This window comes from Bufo bufo, chromosome 7 (genome assembly GCF_905171765.1).
Source record: "Bufo bufo chromosome 7, aBufBuf1.1, whole genome shotgun sequence".
Classification (NCBI taxonomy): Eukaryota; Metazoa; Chordata; class Amphibia; order Anura; family Bufonidae; genus Bufo; species Bufo bufo.
In genome coordinates this window covers 94678145-94691849 of record NC_053395.1, presented here as the reverse complement: position 1 = coordinate 94691849, position 13705 = coordinate 94678145, and the positions used below count along the sequence as shown (strand labels likewise).

Sequence of the window (13705 nt, the reverse complement as noted above, 5' to 3'; positions counted from 1 at the left end):
ATCAAGACTTGAGGGTTGTTCTTCTTCCTCTTTCACTGCTGCTTGCTTTGCTGCTTGATCAGCTGGGGCATTTCCTCTGGCTTCAGGGGTGTCAGCTCGAGTGTGAGCCTTTACCTTAATCACTTCCACTTGGGTGGGCAGGAGTACTGCTGCCATTAGAGCCACTACTGCTGAAGCATTCTTGATTGGGGTTCCTACGACTGTGATGTAATCCCGGGCCTTCCATATTACTCCAAAGTCATGAACTACTCCAAAGGCATATCTAGAGTCAGTGTAAATGTTGGCAGTTGAGTCTTTTGCCATGAGGCAGGCTTCAGTGAAGGCAATGAGTTCAGCCTTCTGTGCTGACTGGTCTGGGAGCAATTGTCTTGCACACAGCACCTCATGCTCACTAGTTACTGCCATGCCTGTATGGAACTTTCCCTTGTCATCAGCGTACCTTGAGCCATCCACAAAGAGTGTCCAGTGTGGATTCAGTAATGGAGTGTCCTGAATTGATGGTGGCGTTCCTACTTCAGTCTCCATAATTGTGAGGTAGTCATATTCCAGTTCAGCATAAACTGAGTCAGAGGAACCCCATAGTTCTTCTTCTTGAAGATCCTCTTCGGCCTGTAGATCAATAACATTTTCTGTTTCTCCAGTATACTCCCCCCTTGGAAGAGGGAGAAGAGCAGCAGGATTGAGGATGTGACATCTTTGAATAGTGACATTATCAGGTAGGAGCAGGCTACCTTGCAACCGTAGGTGACATTGATTAGTCAGATGCCTAGGTTGTGTTGGAGAATGGCAGAAATGTCATGTGGTGCTAGGATAGTGAGGGGGTGGCCTAGTACCATATCAGAAGTGGTGTCCAGCAGGGCACTGGCTGCATGTACAGCTCTGACACAGGAAGGGGCTTCCCTGGCTACTGGGTCCAGTCTCTTTGAATAATATCCTAGGGGTCTGTTTCTGCCCCCATGTGTCTGGGTGAAAACTCCAGTAGCATGGCCTTGTCTTTCCATGACATAGAGTCTGAAGGGCAGGTTATAGTTTGGTATGCCCAAGGTCGGAGCAGATGAGATAGTGGCCTTCAATTTTTTAAAGGACTCACAGGCCTCCATCGTCATCTGAAAAGGTGAGTTAACATTGCGTGGTATACAATCATACAAAGGTTGCATTAATACTGAAGCATCTGGGATCCACGTCCTTCAGTAAGAGATTAATCCTAAGAATGTCTGTAACTTGTGAGGGGTGTCTGGGATGGGGATCTCAGACACTGCCTGTTTTCTGGCATCTGTGAGATGCTTGCTTCCTTGTGAGATGCAGTGTCCTAAGAAGACCACCTTAGGCAGGCACAATTGGAGTTTGGACTGTGACACTCGGCAGCCGGAGGCTGCGAGGAACTGCAGAAGAGAGACTGACATGGATAGGCAGACTTGCGGATTAGCAGCACAGAGAAGGTCATCTGTGTACTGTAGTAACTCAGCCTCCCGATTATCAGCTTGCCAGGGCTGAAGGTCTGATGACATGGCTTTGCTGAAGCAGAAACATAGAATTTGTTGGCCGATAAGAACCGTTTGGCTATTCTGGGCCCCTTGGGGCATAACAGTCCAGGTGTACTGTTTGCCGGCGTGTGTAAAGGCAAAAATAAATTGACAATCCTTATGTAGGGGAACAGAAAATAATGCATTTGCCAAGTCAATCACTGTAAATACAGATGCATTTGGAGGTATGCCTGCTAAAAGCGTGTGTGAGTTGGGCACTACTGGTGTCTCTAGGACTGTGGCTTCATTGACTGCCCATAGATCCTGTACACCGGGGGTTTGCCTTTCTCCCCCTTCTTTTTGACTGGGTACAGGGGCGTGTTGCATGGTGACGTAGTTTCAATTAAGGCTCAGTTTTGTAGCAGGGTTTGTATTTGCTGAGAGACAGCGTCTTGCTGTGGGACTGACAGCGAGTACTGCGCCTTGTATGGTAACACATTGGGGTCCTTCAGAAGAACCTTCACTGGGGGAACATTCAAGTGGCCTATGTCCTGTGGTCCCTTTGCCCATAGAGAGTCCGGTATGAGGGATACTGTCTCTGATAGGGTGTTGCTGTCGGTGCGGGTGTTTTCAGTCTCTATTACTCTGAGTGCCATGAGAAGGCAACTTTATTCTGGACACAGTTGTGTGCCAAGGCACACATCTCTAACTGTTCTGAACTGTATGTTGGCTCAGATTTTCTGAAGAAAATCAGCACCCAACAAATTAAATGGGCAGGTTGAACTGACAACAAATTGAGACATATCAGCGGGCAGGTGCAATTGTGGCGATTTCATAGGCAGGGGTTTAGTGACAGAATTATGTTGAACAATGCCTTTGAGGCCGGAGCAGGGCAACTGAATGTTAGTGAGCCAGGAGGGGAGTGTGGCAGTCTCACAAAGCACACTGCGGACTGCACCAGTGTCTACAAGAAATGAAAGTTCTTGTCCAGCTACCTCAAGGGGTGGGACCGGCAGGAGGGGTGGAGATTGCTATATAAGGGGAAACCCCTCCCTGCACTGGTTTGCCACTGTCCTATTGGGAGGTGAAGGGAGGCGGGGTGCCTCCTCGATGCTGCTATGGGCGTTGGTTTCTTTTAATGTGACCAGGTCTAACGCATCCATAAGTTACAGGAAGGGGGGCAGTCTCCACCTCCTTCCCCTGTCATTACGTTGATGACTACAGCACGGACCTTTCTGTTATTATTCTCGAGCCCTTTTGCCACTTGGAGAGTCAAAGCATTGATTGTTCAAGACAATACCCAGAGATTTCCATTCTGGGCGACAGGTGATCAGCACTTTGCTGGTACGCTCATTTGTAGATGGTCTACGCCCCGACATTAACAATCTCATGTGGATGGGCCCATAGGTTTTGAAACCCATGTCCCTGTAATTTTGTTTTACCCTCTGCAGAAATTTTTCAACTGACTCAGCCCTGTCTTGTGTCATATCTTGCAGGGTGGTAGATTGATCTGCCATCTTGGCTTTTGCCCACGTTTTCAATTGCCTCATGAAATCCCAACCAGACCCGGAGGTGCGGTCATCATATCCTCCATTGGGTTTCTCAACCTTCTTAAGTATAACTGCAGAGTATTCTCCTGTTTTATTTTCTACAATACTCTGTAAATCAGACCAGGTGCAACCATATGTTTTATGTATCTGTTCCAATTTCCTAAAGAAAGGCATGGGATGTGTTTCTGGTTCTGGCAGTTGATTGACAATGTTATATAACTGATTAAGGGTAAAATACACATAATTAGGTGGACCTCCTGGCCCCATGGTTTCATTGGCCAGTCTTAAGAACTCCTTCTGTTCTCCGGAGACTTCTCCGAGTCTTTCTCTTGTGCTTTTTAGTTCATACTGTAACTGACAGATATCGTCAGATTAGGAATTTGGCAGGCGAGAACGCCCACCGACTGCCCCAGGGGTACTGGTCATAGGGGCTTGGGTTAGGTTCTGAGGTGGTTCGCCATCATTATCTCCTATTCCACTGGTGTCAGGATTATCAGGTGCAGTCATTAAGGCTGTTGGTGGATTAGGTGGAGGACTAAAGGTACCATCTGGATTTACCATGGGGTATAATCGTTGGACTGCAAATGTGGGAGGAACAGGGGGTTCTGGACCAAAGGAGATTAAGGGTCCAGCCATGGGCGTTGGTTGGGGAAAAGATGGCACAGTAGCGGGGACTGATGGGACATGCTGGGGAACTACAGAGGTGTGGGCGTGGAGCACCACATGCAAGGCACGTAGTACGGAAAGAGGGGTTCTGTTGACCGCATACAGTGCAGACCCATCCTCTTTCCTTTTTGCCGGCGCCATTGTAGGGCGGTGGCATCCCTTGCCCGAGTCCAGGTTTACAATAATAATATCTCCCTGTTCTTTAAAACATTTGTTCTCCCCCTTTCCGTTCAAATTATTTACTACAGTAAAGCCACACTTCGACTGTGTCTGCTACTTTGTCATCTATTAACTGTCCTTTATCTTTCAACAACATTCTCCATGTGTCAGTACACAATGTACCACCTTTACAAATATCATAACCTTTTTCCAACTTAGGTAAACATTTCACAAATTGTTTCCCTCGTTTGTCCGCCACGTATTGTTCCGGGGAACAGTAACCCTTCGGGACACTTTCACCGTTTCCCATCTCGTCTCACTTTCTGGAAGCCTTCGTAACCTGTACTTGTATCTAGTGCTCAGATATCTCTTGAGTCAGACCTTCGACTCACTGGCTAAGTCTGACCGTCTCCTCCCCTTTTGTGATCCGGGCAGACACCTCTGGCTGTCCTGCGATACAGGCAATTGAGGTAGACTTTGGATATCTAACTTTCTACACGGATACTCAAGGTTCTTCTTATTTGCATGCAATGAGATTTACAGCACATCAAGTTATTATCAAATACATGGGGTTCTTACTTTCATGCCCTCGAGGATGTCCCAAGCTGACACTGCACCCCTCCCTCAGACAGGCACGGATGGACTACACCAAAGGACACATGGAGGTAAGATAAGACTGTTTTCTTACCTCTTATCACGGGCCTGCAGTCCGTTAGTGAGGTCCTCCTCATCTCTGGGGGTGCTCGATCAGGGGATCCTATCCTTGAGTCCCACGTTGGCCTGCCAACTGTTTTGGATCTGATCAATGGTGAGTAAAGTTGATATGCTGGTCCGAATTGTAGAAGTAGATTTACAAGCCTGGAGAGAAATGACACTGACACACACAGGTAGGAGTCAAAGCATATCTCTACTTTATTGTAAGTTACAGCAGATTATGTACGGTAGCAAATGTAGAACAGGAAGATGCGGGGTAGGCAGTGTGGCGTATGTCTTTTACTATATTCTATAAGCTATGTATTTTCTGTCACATCTATGTGCGGGAGGAGGTTCTCCCCTCCTCCTCCCAGATGTGTGAAGCCGTTACTTTCTGTCTCTTTGAGGCTGCTTGCTTGAGCTAAACGGAAACCGTCTTGAGGCACATAACAAAGCAGAAAACAAGATTCTTGCTATAGGCGTTGGCTGGGTTCCTGGCCGATATTTTAGCTAAAGTATAATTCTCAACAGGCAAGTACTCATTTTTTCTCAGTATTCCATAACAGGTTAAGGATGATTCTGAGAAAGGTCAGGAATCTGCCCTACACGAGAGGACATGGTCAATGATCTGAAGAAAGGCTGAGACCACAGTCTTAAAAATTACCGTTAGTAACACACTACGCAGTCATAGATAAAAATCCTGCAGAGCACGCAGGTCCCCCTGCTCACACTAGCACATGTCCAGGCCCATTTGAAGTTAGCAAATGACCATCTGGATGATCCCGAGGAGGCATTGGAGAAGGTCATGTGGTCAGATGAGACAAAAATATAACTTTTTGGTATCAACTCCACTTGCCTTGTTTGGAGGAAGAAGGACGAGTACAACCCCAAGAACAAGGTTTCTGTAGAAAATATTACGTTCTGTTTTTCTATTGCCTCAAGTACCTATTTCATACAATAAAATGCAAATTATTGAAACATCATTTAATGTGATTTTTTTTTTTGATTTTTTTTTTACATTCTGTCTCTCACAGTTGAAATGTACATACAATTAGAGACCTCTCCATTCTTTGTAGGTGGAAAAACTTGCAAAAGTTAACCTCTATCCACTTGATAAGGGATAACTTGTTATAACCAGAATACCCCTTAAGTTGTGTGGCAACCTTGTTTTTTCTCTTTTTGTAGTTTTTAAAATAAAATGCAGCCAAAAATTATACAAAGGCATGATACATGACCAGGTGTTATTGAATCGGCTCTTATGGAGAAGCAAATAACCAAAGCCAGGAAAAAAAAACTCCACCTATTTCAGTGCTGCTCCCTGTGCCAGTCCAGTTTTTCATACTAGTTTGTTTTGTAAAACTAATTGAAAATGATGGTTTATGGTCAGTGAGCAAAAAATATATTTTCTGACTGACAAATATTTTTCATAGATAATATAAAAAAAAGTTATTCTTCTCATTATCACTGTTACTTCAGTGTGTAACAGGTATTGGTAGAGATGCGGTCTGCATATTTTATGGTTTAGATTGAGTATAGATGGCTGAGGAGGGTATAAAATGGAAAGTTTATAGGTGTTTGCATGTGTGGGATACAGGTGTTTGGTGTCACTTATGATTCTGTGATCTTGACGTTGGTGAATGTCTGGGTTGTGGTGTCAAGGAACAGACTAAATAGTCACACAGGGTTGATTAGATGAGCAAGCATCCATCTCCTTACTACTCTTATGGAAAAAAAAAGACCCACCATATGTGACAAGCAGAGAGCAAGTATGCTTTGTGATTCATGGGGGGATTAATAATACGCAGTCTATAAAAAATTGTGAAATCAGTGGCTCAACCAACACGTATATACGGAATTGGGTGCACTCTTCCGTGGCAACACCTTGCCAAGTAATATAAAGTGATAGAGAAGGAAAATGTGGAAGGCACTCAAATATCTGGTGTTAGCATGAAAGCATATCCCATACAGTCAGGTCCATTAATATTGGGACATCGACACAATTCAAAATTTTTTGTCTCTATACACCACCACAATGGATTTGAAATAAAAAGATGTGCTTTAACTGCAGACCGTCAGCTTTAATTTGCGGGTATTTACATCCAAATCAGGTGAACGGTGTAGGAATTACAACAGTTTGCATATGTGCCTCCCACTTGTTAAGGGACCAAAAGTAATGGGACAGAATAATAATCATAAATCAAACTTTCACTTTTTAATACTTGGTTGCAAATCCTTTGCAGTCAATTACAGCCTGAAGTCTGCAACGCATAAACATCACCAGACGCTGGGTTTCATCCCTGGTTATGCTCTGCCAGACCTTTACTGCAACTGTCTTCAGTTCCTGCTTGTTCTTGGGGCATTTTCCCTTCAGTTTTGTCTTCAGCATTGCATGAAATTCATGCTCAGACGGATTCAGGTCAGGTGATTGACTTGGCCATTGCATAACATTCCACTTCTTTCCCTTAAACTCTTTGGTTGCTTTTGCAGTATGCTTTGGGTCATTGTCCATCTGCACTGTGAAGCGCCGTCCAATGGGTTCTGAAGCATTTGGCTGAATATGAGCAGATAATATTGCCCGAAACACTTCAGAATTCATCCTGCTGCTTTTGTCAGCAGTCACATCATCAATAAATACAAGAGAACCAGTTCCATTGGCAGCCATACATGCCCACGCCATGAAACTACCACCACCATGCTTCAATGATGTGGTGGTATGCTTAGGATCATGAACAGTTCCTTTCCTTCTCCATACTCTTCTCTTCCCATCACTCTGGTACAAGTTGATCTTGGTCTCATCTGTCCATAGGATGTTGTTCCAGAATTGTGAAGGCTTTTTTTGGCAAACTCTAATCTGGCCTTCCTGTTTTTGAGGCTCACCAATGGTTTACATCTTGTGGTGAACCCTCTGTATTCACTCTGGTGAAGTCTTCTCTTGATTGTTGACTTTTACACACATACACCTACCTCCTGGAGAGTGTTCTTGATCTGGACAACTGTTGTGAAGGGTGTTTTCTTCACCAGGGAAAGAATTCTTTGGTCATCCACCACAATTGTTTTCCGTGATCTTCCAGGTCTTTTGGTGTTGCTGAGCTCACCGGTGTGTTCCTTCTTTTTAAGTATGTTCCAAACAGTTGTTTTGGCCACACATAATGTTTTTGCTATCTCTGATGGGTTTGTTTTGTTTTTTTCAGCCTAATGATGGCTTGCTTCACTGATAGTGACAGCCCTTTGGATCTCATCTTGAGAGTTGACAGCAACATATTCCAAATGCAAATAGCACACTTGAAATTAACTCTGGACATTTTTATCTGCTCATTGTAATTGGGATAATGAGGGAATAACACACACCTGGCCATGGAACAGCCAAGAAGCCAATTGTCCCATTACTTTTGGTCCCTTAACAAGTGGGAGGCACATATGCAAACTGTTGTAATTCCTACACTGTGCACCTGATTTGGATGTAAATTAAAGCTGACAGTCTGCAGTTAAGGCACATCTTCTTCATTTCATTCCAAATCCATTGTGGTGGTGTATACAGCCAAAAATGTTAGAATTGTGTTGATGTCCCAATATTTATGGACCTGACTGTATATGTAGTTAAAAAATATAATTTTATTGTGAAAATCAATAAATGATTAAATAGTCAATAGCATTGATATCAATAATAATAATAATAATAATAATATCATAATTATATTTTTTAACTCTATATATGGGATATGCTTCCATGCTAACACAAGATAGTTGAGTGCCTTCCAATATGCAGTTTGTTTCGCTCCCTAAAGGGGGATGCTTTAACCCCTTTAGGACACAGCCTTATTTCACCTTAAGGACCAGGCCATTTTTTGCAAATCTGACCAGTGTCACTTTAAGTGGTGATAACTATGAAACGCTTTGACTTATCCAGGCCATTCTGAGATTGTTTTTTCGTCACATATTGTACTTTAGGACACTGGTAAAAAGTTTAAAAAAAAATGTATTTTTATTTATGAAAAACTACAAAATTTACCAAACATTTGTAACACATTGCAAGTTTCCAAGTTTCAATTTCTCTACTTCTATAATACATAGTGATACCTCCAAAAATAGTTATTACTTTACATTCCCCATATGTCTACTTCATGTTTGGATCATTTTAGGAATGATATTTTATTTTTTTGGGGATGTTAAAAGGCTTAGAATATTGCCCCGATTCTGTAGTTTGCAAAAACACCCCATATGTGGTCGTACACTACTGTACGGCCACACAGTAGGGCGTAGAGGGAAAGGTGCGCCATATGGTTTTTGGAAGGCAGATTTTGCTGGACTGGTTTATTTACACCATGTCCCATTTGAAGCCCCCCTGATGCACCCCTAGAGTAGAAACTCCATAAAAGTGACCCCATCTAAGAAACTACACCCCTCAAGGTATTCAAAACAGATTTTACAAACTTTGTTAACCCTTTTAGGTTTAGGTGTTGCACAAGAGTTATTGTCAAATGGGGATGAAATTTGAGAATTTCATTTTTTTGCCAAATTTTAAATTTTTTCCACTAACAAAGCAAGGGTTAACAGCCAAACAAGACTGTATCTTTATTGCCCTGACTCTGCCGTTTACACAAACACCCCATATGTGGTCGTACACTACTGTACAGCCACACGGCGGGTCGTAGAGGGAAAGGAGTGCCGTGTGGTTTTTGGAGGGCTGATTTTTATGGACCGGTTTATTTACACCGTGTCCTGTTTCAACCCCCCTGATGCACCCCTGGAGTAGAAACTCCCTAAAAGTGACCCCATTTTGGAAACTACGGGATAAGGTGGCGGTTTTGTTGGGACTATTTTTAGGGTACATATGATTTTTTGTTGCTCTATATTACATTTTGTGAGGTAAGGTTACCAAAAATTTAAATAATGAAATTTCATCTCCATTTGCCATTAACTGTTGAGGAACACCTAAAGGGTTAATAAAGTTTGTAAAATCAGTTTTGAATACCTTGAGGGGTGTAGTTTCTTAGATGGGGTCACTTTTAGGGAGTTTCTACTCTAGGGGTGCATCAGGGGGGCTTCAAATGGGACATGGTGTCAATAAAAAAGGCCATCAAAATCGGCCTTCCAGAAACCATGTCGATCCTTTCCTTTTGCGCCCTGCCTTTTAGTGATACAGCAGTTTACGACCACAAATGTGGCGTTTCTGTAAACTGCAGTATCAGGGTAATAAATATTAAGTTTGTTTGGTTATTAACCCTTGCTTTGTTACCGGAAAAAACGGATTGAAATGGAAAAGTGCCCAAAATAGCTGTTTTGGCACAGTTTTAAATTTAAAAAATTTGACCGTGTTAATCTGGGGGGTTAGGTCATGGGGTATTTTTATAGAGGAAATTCTTACGGACGCGGCGATACCTAATAAGTCTACTTTTTTACAATTATTTAGGTTTTAGACTAAATCTTATGTAGGGGCTCATTTTTTGCGGGATGAGAGGACGGTTTTATTGGCACTATTTTGGGGGCTATATGACTTTTTGATCGCTTGCTATTAAACTTTTTGTTATGTAAGGTGACAAAGTTATTTTTTTGCACCGTTTTTTTTTTTTTTTTTTTTTTTGGACCGTGTTAATCTAGGGGGTTAGGTCATGGGGTATTTTTATAGAGGAAATTATTACCGACGCGGAGATACCTAATTTGTATACTTTTTTTTTAAAGTTATTTTAGTTTTTAAATTTTTTTTGGGGTGTCTTAAGTCTGAGAACCATAGGTTTTTTATCCGATTGTCAGTGGCTACATTGGGATATACATTTAGTACTCCATGGAAGTGTGGTACTCCCTGAAGCAACCAATAATGCAGAGGCCCGGATGATCGGGGCACGTGTCACATTGAGTAGTGGTGTCCTTCCGTATACCCCTCCTGTGACACACTCTGCACCTTTTTTGGGTCCGTTCCTTCTTTCCAGTATGGGGGACCATACCTGGAAAGTGTTGGCCAGGGACGATCCGGGCGCCTCCAGTTCCCGAGGTACTCCAGCCTGCTCTTTCCCGGTCCGAAAAGATCAGGTCCTTGAGGACTGCCTCATAGAACTGAAGGAATGTCCCTGTGTTGCCAGCGCTTCGGGACAGCACAAAAGAGTTGTACAAGGCAACCTGTATCAAGTAAACCGCAACTTTTTTGTACCATGCCCAGGTTTTGCGCATGGCATTATATGGCTTGAGGACTTGATCTGAGAGATCAACTCCTCCCATATACCGATTGTAGTCGACGATACAATCGGGCTTGAGGACCGTTGCCGCGGTACCTCGCACAGGGACAGGGGTGATGCCGTTACCATGAATTGTGGATAGTACAAGGACATCCCTCTTGTCCTTATATCTGACCAGCAACAGGTTTCCAGTGGTAAGGGCACGGGTCTCACCCCTGGGGATAGATACCTGGAGGGGGTGGGCAGGGAGGCCGCTTTGATTTTTCCGCACGTTTCACAAGCGGACGTGGATCTGGCGGTGAGGGACTGGAACAAGGGGATACTAGTATAAAATTTTTCCACGTAAAGGTGGTAACCCTTATCTAGCAGTGGGTGCATAAGGTCCCACACAAGTTTCCCGCTAACAACCAGAGGGGGGGGGACATTCTGGGGGTTGAATACGGAAATCTCGCCCCTCGTACACATGAAATGTGTACCCTGAGGTACTCTCACAAAGTTTGTACAGCTTCACGCCATACCTCGCCCGCTTTGAGGGAACATACTGGCGGAAAAGGAGTCTCCCCTTGAACACATTGAGAGACTCATCAACCGCGACCTCCCTTCCAGGTACATAGGCCTGTACAAATTTGGCCCCAAAGTGATCGATGACCGGCCTGATTTTGTACAGGCGGTCATAGGCAGGATCACCTCGGGGGGGACATGCTGCATTATCTGAATAATGCAGGCATTTCCGGATGGCCTCAAACCGGGAGCGTGTCATTGCCGTACTGTAAAGTGGGGTTTGGTAGAGGATGTCCCCACTCCAGTAATGCCTGACACTAGGTTTCTTGACTAGGCCCATATGCAACACGAGGCCCCAAAATGTTCTCATCTCGGCTGCACTGACCGGCGTCCAGCCACCGGGCCTAGCCATAAAGGAGCCCGGGTGTTGAGCAACGAACTGTTGGGCGTACAGGTTCGTCTGCTCCACCATTAGATTTACCAGTTGGTCACTGAAAAAATGACTAAAAAAGTCATATTCAGTGAAGCCCACTGTGGAAATCTAGATTCCTGGTTGGCCTACAAAATCAGGAATCACTGGCTCAAATTGCTCTGGGGTATGCCAGGCAAGTTCACCGGCAGGGGGCTTCGGTGGATTTAACTGGTGGGCCGGAAAACTAGTACGAGCCCCAGAGCTGCTCGTACTAGGGTGGGCCACAGGGTCCCTAACATGTCGGTCCCCTTGCGCCGCCTTGGAGGCTCATCATCATCGCTAGATGATGAGGAGGACGCGGATGACAACAGGAAAGTGGGGACATCCTCGTCCTCACTGGGACTCTCGGACTCGGAGGCAAGCTGGGCGTGTGCCTCCTCGGCCGAGAACATCCGGCGGGCCATAGGGGTGCATGTGTATGTGCGTGCGTGTAAATCTTTATTTGGTGTGCGTGTGTGGGGGGGCACGGGTGTTCGCGGACTTATCCCTAAAACTAACAGAAAAAAAAGACTAACTAAAAAAATGGGCAAAAAATGTAAAAAAAATAAATAAAAAATAAAAAAACGCTGATCAACCGTCCGAAGTTGATCAACGGTGGGGTGTGCGATGCGCTAACAGTGGCCGGACGCCAAGAGTGCCGGCCACAGTCAGCGTATGAACACAAAAAAAAGCTGCCGGCACCCCAAAAAAGTTGTGGGGGGGGGGGCAAGCGGCAGCACCCCTGGGGGGTCTAGGGTCACAATCAAACATTTTTTTTCCCACTAACTTTCCCTTTTAGATCCCTGCCTAGCCCAACCTTTGCCTAATTACCTGGCTGGGACCCGGGCATGCGCACTGTTCTGCCCATTGTGGGCAGAGGGACAGGGATATGGAGTGCGCATGCACCAGTTACTGGCGTGAAATTGGCGCATGCGCACTGCATATCTCTGTGCCTCTGACCACAATGGGCAGAACAGTGCACCTGCCCGGGCCCGGCAGTGATGCGCGGACAGCCTATAGGGAAATAGGATGTCACAGAGCCACAGGGCTGGCCTGAGCTTACTGAGGAGCGGAGTTAAGCGCGAGTGAGGCGGGGGAACTTGGGCACTTTCAGAAAACTCTCTGCCCCTGGGCACTTTCGACGGCTCATTAGCATATGATAAAAATTACTTTTTGGCCTATTTGAAGCGTCTGAAGAACTAAACACGGGTAACATCTGTGTCATGTCTTTGTGCCCCACTGAACAATGTCACCTGTTTGAAACCGGTCAGGTAGGTGACAGACTCCCTTTAAAGCTTAGATTGTCCGTTAGTCAAGACCAAGATCATGAAGTCTATGAAAGAGCCATCAGAAGCAGCCTCCCTCTGCAACCACACAGCCCGAACACTGTTCGCTCAAAATAAATAATATATTCCTTTTCTGCTTAAATGAATAGTGCTCAAGCTGATCAGTGGGAGGGAATGGTAAAGGATTACTACCATCTCAGAGATCACAACATGAGTAAGCGTGTGCAAAGTTATGGAAATGGCTAAGCAGGCTGCACTCTGCTGTTTCTGTAACTCCCATAGCCGTAAATGGGAGGTATGCCGATTGCATGACCCCCAATTAACTGGAAACATTGTAGCTTGCTGTGCTATGCAGTGGGAATTGTGTAAATAGCGGAGTGCAGTTGGCTTGGATGTTTCTGTTACTCCACCCACCCCTGACTGCTAATTACTTAAAGGGGAACTGTCATGTTTTCATAAAAAAATCTATTTTAGAATATATTACTGCTGCAGCAGCATTATGCATAAAGCAATCTTTAGTTTCTTCACATACCACTGTTTTCCTTGAGTTTTTCCCTTATTTATTAGCTGTTTAAACATTTACAATATGAGGACCTTATCAAGATGGCTCCTCTGCCAGTTCTCTGAGGCCAAAACTGCTTTCCCTCACTTCCCATACGCTGTAGCCAGCAGCTCCTTGCCAGCTAATCAGATTGTATTACTGAGAGACACACCTCCTCACTCTGGAGCCTAATGCAGGCATGCAGTGTGAAGGACTGCCCCTCTA

The 13705-nt window shown here is 44.6% G+C and overlaps 1 protein-coding gene across 1 annotated transcript in view; it reads left to right on the top strand.

Annotated features, from left to right (window-relative positions):
• Positions 1-13705, top strand: part of PFKL (phosphofructokinase, liver type) — a 388593-nt gene that overhangs the window by 327447 nt on the left and 47441 nt on the right. The gene's annotated exons all lie outside the window — the stretch shown is intronic.